Raw genomic sequence first — 9,501 nt, 5'->3', positions numbered from 1 at the left:
ATTCATATTCCAAGTCAGACTATCTAAAATATAAAATAATGAAAACTCCAATAAAAAAAGGTTGTTGCTTTCCAAGAATTCCATTGTGAATTTAAATACTGACCTTTTTTTTTTTTCTGGAAATCTCCTGTTGTTTAAATTGTCTGTGCCCCAAGCTGTGTTCTTAGCTTAAACATTCAGCACGAGGGACGTGTTCCTATGCATATTTTTAAAGTTTCTTCAAATTTTGTTTGAAAGTTGCAATAAATCAACTTAATTTGAATCATTCCGTAAGCTCCCATGTCCCTATAACCCTTCTCTTGAATGTAAACCATAAGGATACTATTTCCCTTTCATCTTTGTGTGTGTGCACGCCATTTCAAGAGCTCAATGTGTATTTATTTGCACTGCTCTTTTATTCATTCATTTACTCTTTTGGCAAAAGTTTATTGGATGTCTGCTAGATGACAAACCTTATGCTAGAATGTGTAGAAATACAAAGATAAATAAGGCATGATCTTTATGTTCTAAAAGTTCTTTGCCTATGGTGCAGTCAGTATCAATGCACATTATAAAGGGCTTTGTAACTAATACATCTTCCCAATGGGATACTGTTTGCTAGGAGGTGGACATGATCTGCCCTATGTTCAGGAATATACCCACCCTCCAATTATCTAACCTGGTGAGTCAGTCAAGGTGACTTTCAGATGGACGAACTTGTTCATCCCTCATCAAGTCCCACATTGCTCCATGTCCCTTACAGCGTGTATCAGTTGGAATACAATGAGAATCACAGGTACCACCCTGAAATTATTCATCTTGTTTGGGGCAACAAATAGGCATTTTTTAAAATTCAGAGGAAGACTGTGGAGTTGAGGTGAGAAATATTTCCCAAGCATCACTGATTTGCTGTTCTCCTCAATCCTAGTGTCTTTTAAACTTTTGCTCCTGTATCCCTGTACTCTTTATATCTTGCTGAGATACTTTTTTCTGGTTTTCACTATTTTCCCTCAAAGTTGTGAAATTTATCACCTTTTGTATTTGAATGCCTTATTCATGATGAGAGCTCAAATTTGTTAAATGAACTTCAACATGTTCACAAAACATGCTTGTTTAAATGCAAATTTTCACTAATATATGTTTTTCCTCTGCATTAAAGATACATAAGGGATCTTTAAAGATACATAAAAATTCTCAAATCAAAATGTGTACAAAGATTAGGGTTTAACTGTGAAATATATAAGTTCTTTTGAATATTTAGAACATTTCTATCTTAGAATTAGATCATTATAATGTGTTTTTAATGTATTAATTTTCAAATATGTCCAAATTCTCTAAGAAATATAAAATTAATTATTTTTGTTTTGCAGGTAAATTTAAGTATCATTGCTTATAAAATATCTTCTAAAATAATAGCATGTAGAAATAAAGTAAAAAAATACTTTATACTAGATTAAAACTGGATGTCATTTTCTTAACAGAAGGATAAAATTGCTAGTCATCAAAAATATTGAATTTTTTCTGTTGAAATGTACATATAAATTTTGTACATAATATGTAGTAGATGGCCATAAATGTATGTATACACATGTATATATGTGTGTCTATTATACATGTCTCATATACTTACAGAAACATGAACTCTAGACAGATTGTTGCTGTACAGCATGTTAGTGCCAGTTACCTCAGTCATCAAAATGTGACTCAGTTGTTTGCCTTGACTTGCAGGATTCACATCACAAGACAATACTGAAGGTATTACTCAAGCATATATATGACAGCTGATACCCATGTCCCTCCTTTTGGGGGACACAGAAAAAGGAAAAGCTTTCACTGTGAATGTAAACAAAATGGTGTTTGAGCAATAAAGGGGAAAATATTCTCTGGAATGCAAGCAAGGGCTCATAGGAGATAAGTCTCTAGAACCTTACAAACCATCTACCTTCCAAGGCAAGTTTGCTATTCAATTTTACATTTTGAATGATGCAATAATTTAAAACATTCATGTGGAGTTACCTCCCCATAAAAATAGATAGAAACATTTTCTTTGGATAATTTGGAACAGGAGATTTACATCTTTCTTTTCTATAGAAGCTAATATCTCATGATTCTCTGCAAACTCTCAAAGTAGCATCAGACATAGCGGCCTAACTACACAATAGTGACAGGAGCATCTCTCATTCTGTGGGTTTTTCACAAGCAAGGTCCTGGACTATGTTAGTACAATTAACTGAGTACCTGACAGAAACAAGATTTACTTTAGCTCCCATCTAAGAAGGATCTCAGTGTTCATGGTAGGAGTATAAGGCAGAGGATATTCACACAGTAGAAAACAGGAAACAAAGAACAGATAGGATAGGGGCCAAGCTGCAAACATGTAGTGTGCAAGCAGACAAGTGGGCACAAACACACATATGCAAACAGTTTTTTTAATAAATAAATAAATAAATAAAATCAACTGTAATAGTTTGGCTACAATAGCATCTGTTAACCAGTCTTCTAATATGAGGATTCTGTGCTCTTTAATTCCAACTCTGGAACTTTGTGTCCAGTTCTGGAACAATAGAAATTTCCCACCTAATAACTAAACAGAATTGTTTTTTCCCTTGGAGTTTCTAGCTTGGGGCTTTGCTCTAATTAATTTTTAAAAAATGCTCTCTTTTATATAAAGAATAAAGTAATCTGTTTCCGCCATTCAAAACTTTGTCACATATCTTTTCCTTTCTAGACTAAGGACTTAAGTTACATTCTTGTTATTTAGTTCCATAAGTGATTTGCACTAAAGACTGTGGTAGCTGGAAAAATATCCTGAAATTAGTACAACTATTTTCACTAACTGGTAAGAATATGAATATTAAAGGGTGGCATGGTTTATCCAATGTATTAGAGTTTATTTTTGACTAAAACAATAGCCAAAATTTAAGAACAAATCAAAACGACCTTAAAACAAAACTCACATGAAATGGAAAAATCTAGCTACTTAAGCTTATTTGATGTTCTATTTACTGGGCACCTCACAATTAAAGGGATGGGATTAGATTAGGATAAAATCAAGTAGCCCCATTTGTATTTTATACCCAGTCCTAAGAGAGAGCCAGGTGTTGTGCACAACTGAGCAAGCTCAGCATTTGTGCTTCATCTTATTTTGAAATTAACACAATGTGTTTGGAGTGTACTTGACAATGACATTGATCAAAAGGTGTACACTCAAAAAAGATGGCAAGCTTGTTTTAATGCCACAGAAGCCAGATCCGAGCACTATGCTGTGTTGGCAGCTGTTTCCTGTATCAGCAACAATCTCCTCACAGTTTACCCACTCTCGGAATGAGGTCAGGAAATAATCTGGGAGTCTGCTTCTGTGATGAGTTTCCTAGTGTTCTGGGCAATTTCACAGCATGCCTTTACTACAATAACTAGAACAAGCCATTGCAGAATGCCTAAGATAAAGGAATAGGGGGAACTAAATTGTTAAATCATGTCTTCCACAGACTTCAAGAAATGGAACTAACTTTGCCAAAACATTTACAGAAAGTATACTTTTCTTAGGAAAATTGAGGTGTGTATGTCTTTCTGGAATGTCTTTGGAAATATTTATGGGAGGGTAAGCGTGACACCAGGGAGTACAGAGCATGTCCCAAGAAAACCAATCTAGTTTCATAATATGAACATTCCAAAAGCAGAGGCATGGAGAAGCAAGGGAACTGTATATATGGACTGGAAGATTTATGGAGTGTTTATATATGTAGTGATATAGCTCCTCAGCCCACTTCCCTGCTTGCACTGATTCATATAACTAATCTTTATTGAGCTCATAACTGCTGCCAATAGTGGGAATATGAGAATATTATATAAGATATGGTTTCTAACATTCAGGAATTTATCATCTTTTTGGGAAATAAATGAGTACACCAGTCACTGCTATGCAAATGGTATCCATAGCACTTTCTTCCACTTAACCTACATCTCACTTAGGCCTTGATTTAGAGTTGCTTAGGCATGATACTGTCCGTCCTGGCAATTACAAATTGGAACATTTGTAATAGTCCTAATAAAGAAGAAGTTTGTAATAATGAGGATTGTCTTGTCAATGTACAAAGCTTTAAGATTTGTGGGAGATTTTAGGCAGAGGCTGCTCATTTGTTCCTGACTTCACATACCCAAACTAATTGCACAGAAATATATTATTTAAAACACTGCTTGGCCAATAGCTTAAGCTAGCTCTTATATCTTAAATTAACCCATTTCCATTATTTGATATTTTATGAGGCTCATGGTTTACTGGTACGGTTCCAGTGTGTCTGTCTCCTGCAGTGGCTACATGGCTTCCCACTTACTCCACCTTCTTTCTCCCAGCATTCAGTTTAGTGTTCCCACCTAGCTCTACTCTGCCCTGTCACAGGCCAAAGCAGCATCTTTATTCATTAACCAATAAAAGCAACACATATATAGAAGGACTTTCCACATCAGGTGATGGGGGTGGGGCTTAAGTTTATGGAGCTATTTAGCAAAAGGCCACCAAAACACTATGGACAGGGTCTATGTGATTTCTAATTTCACAGTTAGTGGAAGTAAGCTTCTGTACATACAAGACAGTTGGGTCTGGCTTCCTGATGCTTGCTGTTTTTTCTATGACCATGGGCTGCTTCCTTCCTTATGGATAGTAAAGATATATACATGTATTCACTACTGAGACAGTCATGTGAATGCCTCATTAGAAGAATTAAAAATGAGCAAGTTTTAATTCAAGATTTCTCTATTATTCACTGTGTCTTTGGTAAGGTTTTTTTTGGAATTTTGTTTTTTGTTCTTTTGGATTTTATTTCTGATTGCTTGCTTGTTATTTTATTTGCTTTTGGTTTTGGTTTTTTTTTTTTTTTGAAATTCACTGTTTTGTCATGTTTTTGTCTTAGATTATCACTGTGATCCATACTGAAGGCAGTGTTTTAAGTTGAAAACTTCCAGAGAGCTTGGTATTATGCACTGTGCATGGGGATTCTTACTCTAAATGTCTTTGGTCAATAACATTTGATTATACGCTGGAAAATTTCCCATCTTAAAGCTTTAAGACTAAACATTTTGCTAAGTGAAATAAGCCAAAAAAGAAAAAAGAAAGACAAATACCGTATATTACAAACATAGAAAGCTTAAAAAGTTTATTTCATAGGATGAGTGTGTACTAATGGTCACTGGTACTCAGAAGGATGAATTAAGGTGGAGGTAGGAGACAGAAGGAAATGGAAAAATCATAGATTAGATAAAAGGAAGAATTCATAGTACTCCATTACTCAGTAATATGGAGAATAAAACATTTTATTATATTTACTATAAAGAACTTTAGCAAAGTAGTTTAGAGGAAACCCAAAGAAATATATACATTCCAAGATAAGGGCATGCTGCTTTGCTATGATTTGATCATTGCATATTATATGTACCTATCAAATCATCACACTGCATTCCATAAATTTATACTATTATTATATGGCATTTAAAATTAGGGCTTAAATATGTAGCATGGTAGAGCTACAAATGATTCCAAAGCATGGCCTCTTGTAGTTGTGCCTCCCTAAAGGATCCTGGAATGAGCTCTGTTCCACCATGCTTCTCTCTAATGAGAGACATTAATCTGTAAATAAACAATGTGTCCTCTCTTTAATTTAGCCTTTTTAATATGCTTCATCCCAAAAAAGGGTATCAACTTTCGTTCATATTCACATTTTAATCTTGCCTCCTTTTACTCACATAGCCTATATCAAATCTATTTAATGCATGCTAGCATGGCTACTACGGTTAATTTAGGTCTCCCTGCCATGGTTTCTGTGTGTCCTCTCCAACATTCATTCGGTTGCCAGTAAGATAGGATGGAGAGATGTCATGTTTAAATAGTGATCTAGCACTGAGTGCAATTCCTCTGTGAGTACGATGAAGTCTCTTATTAAAGGGGTTTCAGTTAGTATTAGGTTAGCTGGCACACTTTCCATTATATCATCTCCTCTCAGAGTACATCTTAGTGTGGCATCTGGAAAACAAAGAGCAGCCCTCCCCAGACACTGAAACCTATCTGAATCTTTAGTTTGAACTTTTCTGCCTCCAGAACAGTCAGAAATAACCTTCTTTTCCATATGAAGTCTTGTTGTTTTGTTATAGTAGCCATTGTACTAGGAAATTTTCAATTCTGACACCTTCTAGCCTTGCAGACTGGTCTTTTAAGGTACTTTTCATTACCTGAAGTTATATGTTCACTACATTTATCTGGTTTTTATTTACTTCATACTAAAATGTATTTTTAAAAAATCGATGCATTTCAGAACTTAATATTATTCTTTTATCATTTATTAGACTACAAGGAAGAGACATAATTCATAAAAGTATGTGGATGGATTAATACATGGCACATAAAATAAGTGGGTGATTAAGTGGATAAATGTGAGAATAAAATATACAATGAAAACAGATGAGTAATTAAGCCTTAAAATCATGAAAAATAAGTGTGACATAGAAGTTAGAGATGAGTGCCGCTCCCTTTGGGGTCCATTTTCTTTCAAGTTACCACTGGAAGGTACAATGAGAGATATTTCTGAGAATTGAATATCTACATTTGGAAGGGAAAAGAAGAAAATAAAGGCGTTCATGTTATTCCATGGTGCATTGCTTGAGAAATACAAAGACTGCAGTAGGTCAATCAGGCAAATCAGATGAAGAATCCAAAAAAATAAAAAGAAACAAAAAATAGGTCTAAAGCAATAATTTTATCTAGCATTTGATTAGATTAGTTGGTTAAAAGATATAGGACTTTGTGACTAATCAACTGATCTTTGAAAGTACAGTGTCTGTAGTCACAGATGGTGGTGGTAATCACAAGTGTCTAACATGCAAACTACATACACTAATAATTATTTTGTACCATTTTTATATGAAAAGGTTTCCATTCTGGTGTGGGAAGTCCTTCAGTATATTTGTTGCTTTTAATGGTTAATAAATAAAGCTGTTTTTGACCAATGAGTTAACAGAATATAGCTAGGCTGGAAGATATATATATATATATATGGAGAGTAAGCAGAGTCAGGGAGACACCATGTAGCCACCAGAGTAAAAAGACATGAGCCATCAGCCAGAACCTTGCCTGTAGGCCATGAGCCTCATGGTAAAATATAAAATAATAGAAAGTGGTTAATTTAAGGCATAAGAGCTATCTAAAAATGTGCTTAAGGTATTGGTCAAACAGTATTTTAATTAATATAGTTTCAGTGTAATTATTTCAAATCTGGGCAGATGGGAAACAAACGAGCAGTCTCCCCCAACACTAGTCTGCTACTTAGGAAGAGCTAACAGCTAGTAAGATAATATTGACAAAAAGCAAAGGAATTTGACATTTTGTCTTTTCCTGAATATACAGTTTCTGAGATGTTTTAAAACATTGTCAATGACAGTTGCTCATTCTTCCTGAATATTGGGAGCAAAGAAACATAAATCCTTTAAATCATTAGCAATTCCTTAGTCTAATCTTTTAGGCAATAAAATCCTTAAACCTCCTGCTTCAGTTTACCATAAATTAATTCTTTTTTTTTTTGTCTAAATTTTTATTAGCCAGTATTTACATTTTAGGACATAACCGTTACCATTTTATGTTTATCTTGATAAAAATGATTCTTTTTTTTTTAAAATTATAAATGCTCAACCAATAGCTCAGGCTTTTTACTTGCCAGATCTTTTTTTTTTTCTTATAGTTGTTTATTTGGGAATTTTGGCCACTCCTTAGAACAGCTTTAAGATTTCCCAGATGTGCTGGGATAAGAGTGGTACAGAACGTATGGGAATGGTCAGCCAATGATCACTCCAGCTTGAGACCCATGCCACGAAAGGGAGCTCATACATGACACTGCCTTGATGGCCAGGAACCAGAATCTGGATAGCCCAGAAATGTAGGATAGAACCAAACACGACAGGGGGAAAATGAAATGATTCCTAATGATACTCTGCTGTACTTGTAGATGGGAGCCTTGCAAGATCATCTGAAGCTGATGCAGAGACCCAGAGCCAAACAGTACATGAAGGTCAGGGAATCCTTGGAAGACAGGGAGGAAGGACTGTGGGAGCGAGAGGGACAAGGATGCCACAAGAAAACCCACAGAATCAACTAACCAGGGCTCAAAGGGGCTCACAGAGACTGAGCTGACAAAGAGCCTGAATGGGTCTGACCTGGGCCCTTTGCATATATGTTATAGTTTGTGTAGCTTGGTGTTCTTGTAACAGTGAGAGTGGGGGATATCTCTGACTCTTCCGCCTGCTTCTGGAATCCTTTTCCTCCTATTGGTTGCATCATCCAGCCTTAATATGAGGGGAATTGCTTAGTCTTATTGTGCCTTGATAGGCCATGTTTGGTTGATAACCTCGGAGGCCTGTTCTTTTCTGAAGGGAAATGGAGGAAGAATGGATCTGGGAGAAAGAGGAAGTGAGGGAGAGACTGTGAGGAGGAGAAGAAGGGGAAACTGTGGATGGAATGTACTATATGAGAGAAGAATTTTTTAGAAAAGATTTCCTTAAGCTCATTTGATACAGTAGAGAAAGAGATATGAGCAGAGAAATATGTTGACCCAAAGGCAACAAGGGTCTGATTCTGTCATTCTCTCTTCACCATATTCAGTGAGATATACACAGAAGAGAAAGGGAAAGAAGGAAAGTGGAGATGAGATGCAAATCTTTTCAAGTCTTGTCTTTAATGAACAGTGGAAAGTATTCTTAGAAAGTATACTTAATTTCCAAATAAATAATATTAGGATATGATCTCATGTAACTCAGGCTGGCCTCTAACTCATTATGTACCTTAGAATGACCTTGAACTTCGATATTCAACCTTCTTCTTCCCAAGTATGGTATTCAGAGACTGGTGCTATAAGTCAAACTTCCTGCATGCTAGACACACACTCTGTCAAGTGAGTACTGATGCTTTATCGTTTTCTAATTTACAGGGTAAATAATAATAACACTTATTACTTAGTTTGTATTATATATAAAACATGATTAACCTGCAATGTCTCAGATGCCTTACTCTCACTTCAAACAATTCAATAAAAAACAATATTCAGCTGATTTCACAACAAAATCAACCAAAGAGGGAACAAAATAAATTAGCATAGCTGAAATCATACATCTAACAATTACCAGAATTGAGATCCACAGAAAAATCATCTGAGTCCAATTGAAATTTGGAATTTTCCCATCCCCTTTTACTTTCTTTTGATATTATCAAGAAAACATCCAGAAAGGAAAAATATTAACTAGTAATTTACACCTCAGAGTCAATATTTTCTGATGAGAAAACAGTGCTTCAGGGGCTGTAACTGGAGCTCAGTTGGCTCCACTCAGAATACACAAGTTGTTTGGTACCTAGTACCACATAAATCAGGCTCAGTGGTGCATAGCTGTAATCCCACCTTCTCTGACACAGAATTATTAAAAGGGTTAGGGTCCTCTTGAACTGTAGAATGAGTTCAAGTTCAGCCTGATCTAGTTCATGAGACCCTG

Source organism: Chionomys nivalis, chromosome 3, assembly GCF_950005125.1.
Source record: "Chionomys nivalis chromosome 3, mChiNiv1.1, whole genome shotgun sequence".
NCBI classification, from domain to species: domain Eukaryota; kingdom Metazoa; phylum Chordata; class Mammalia; order Rodentia; family Cricetidae; genus Chionomys; species Chionomys nivalis.
The sequence above is the reverse complement of the archived record's forward strand: the minus strand, read 5'-3'. Positions refer to the sequence as shown.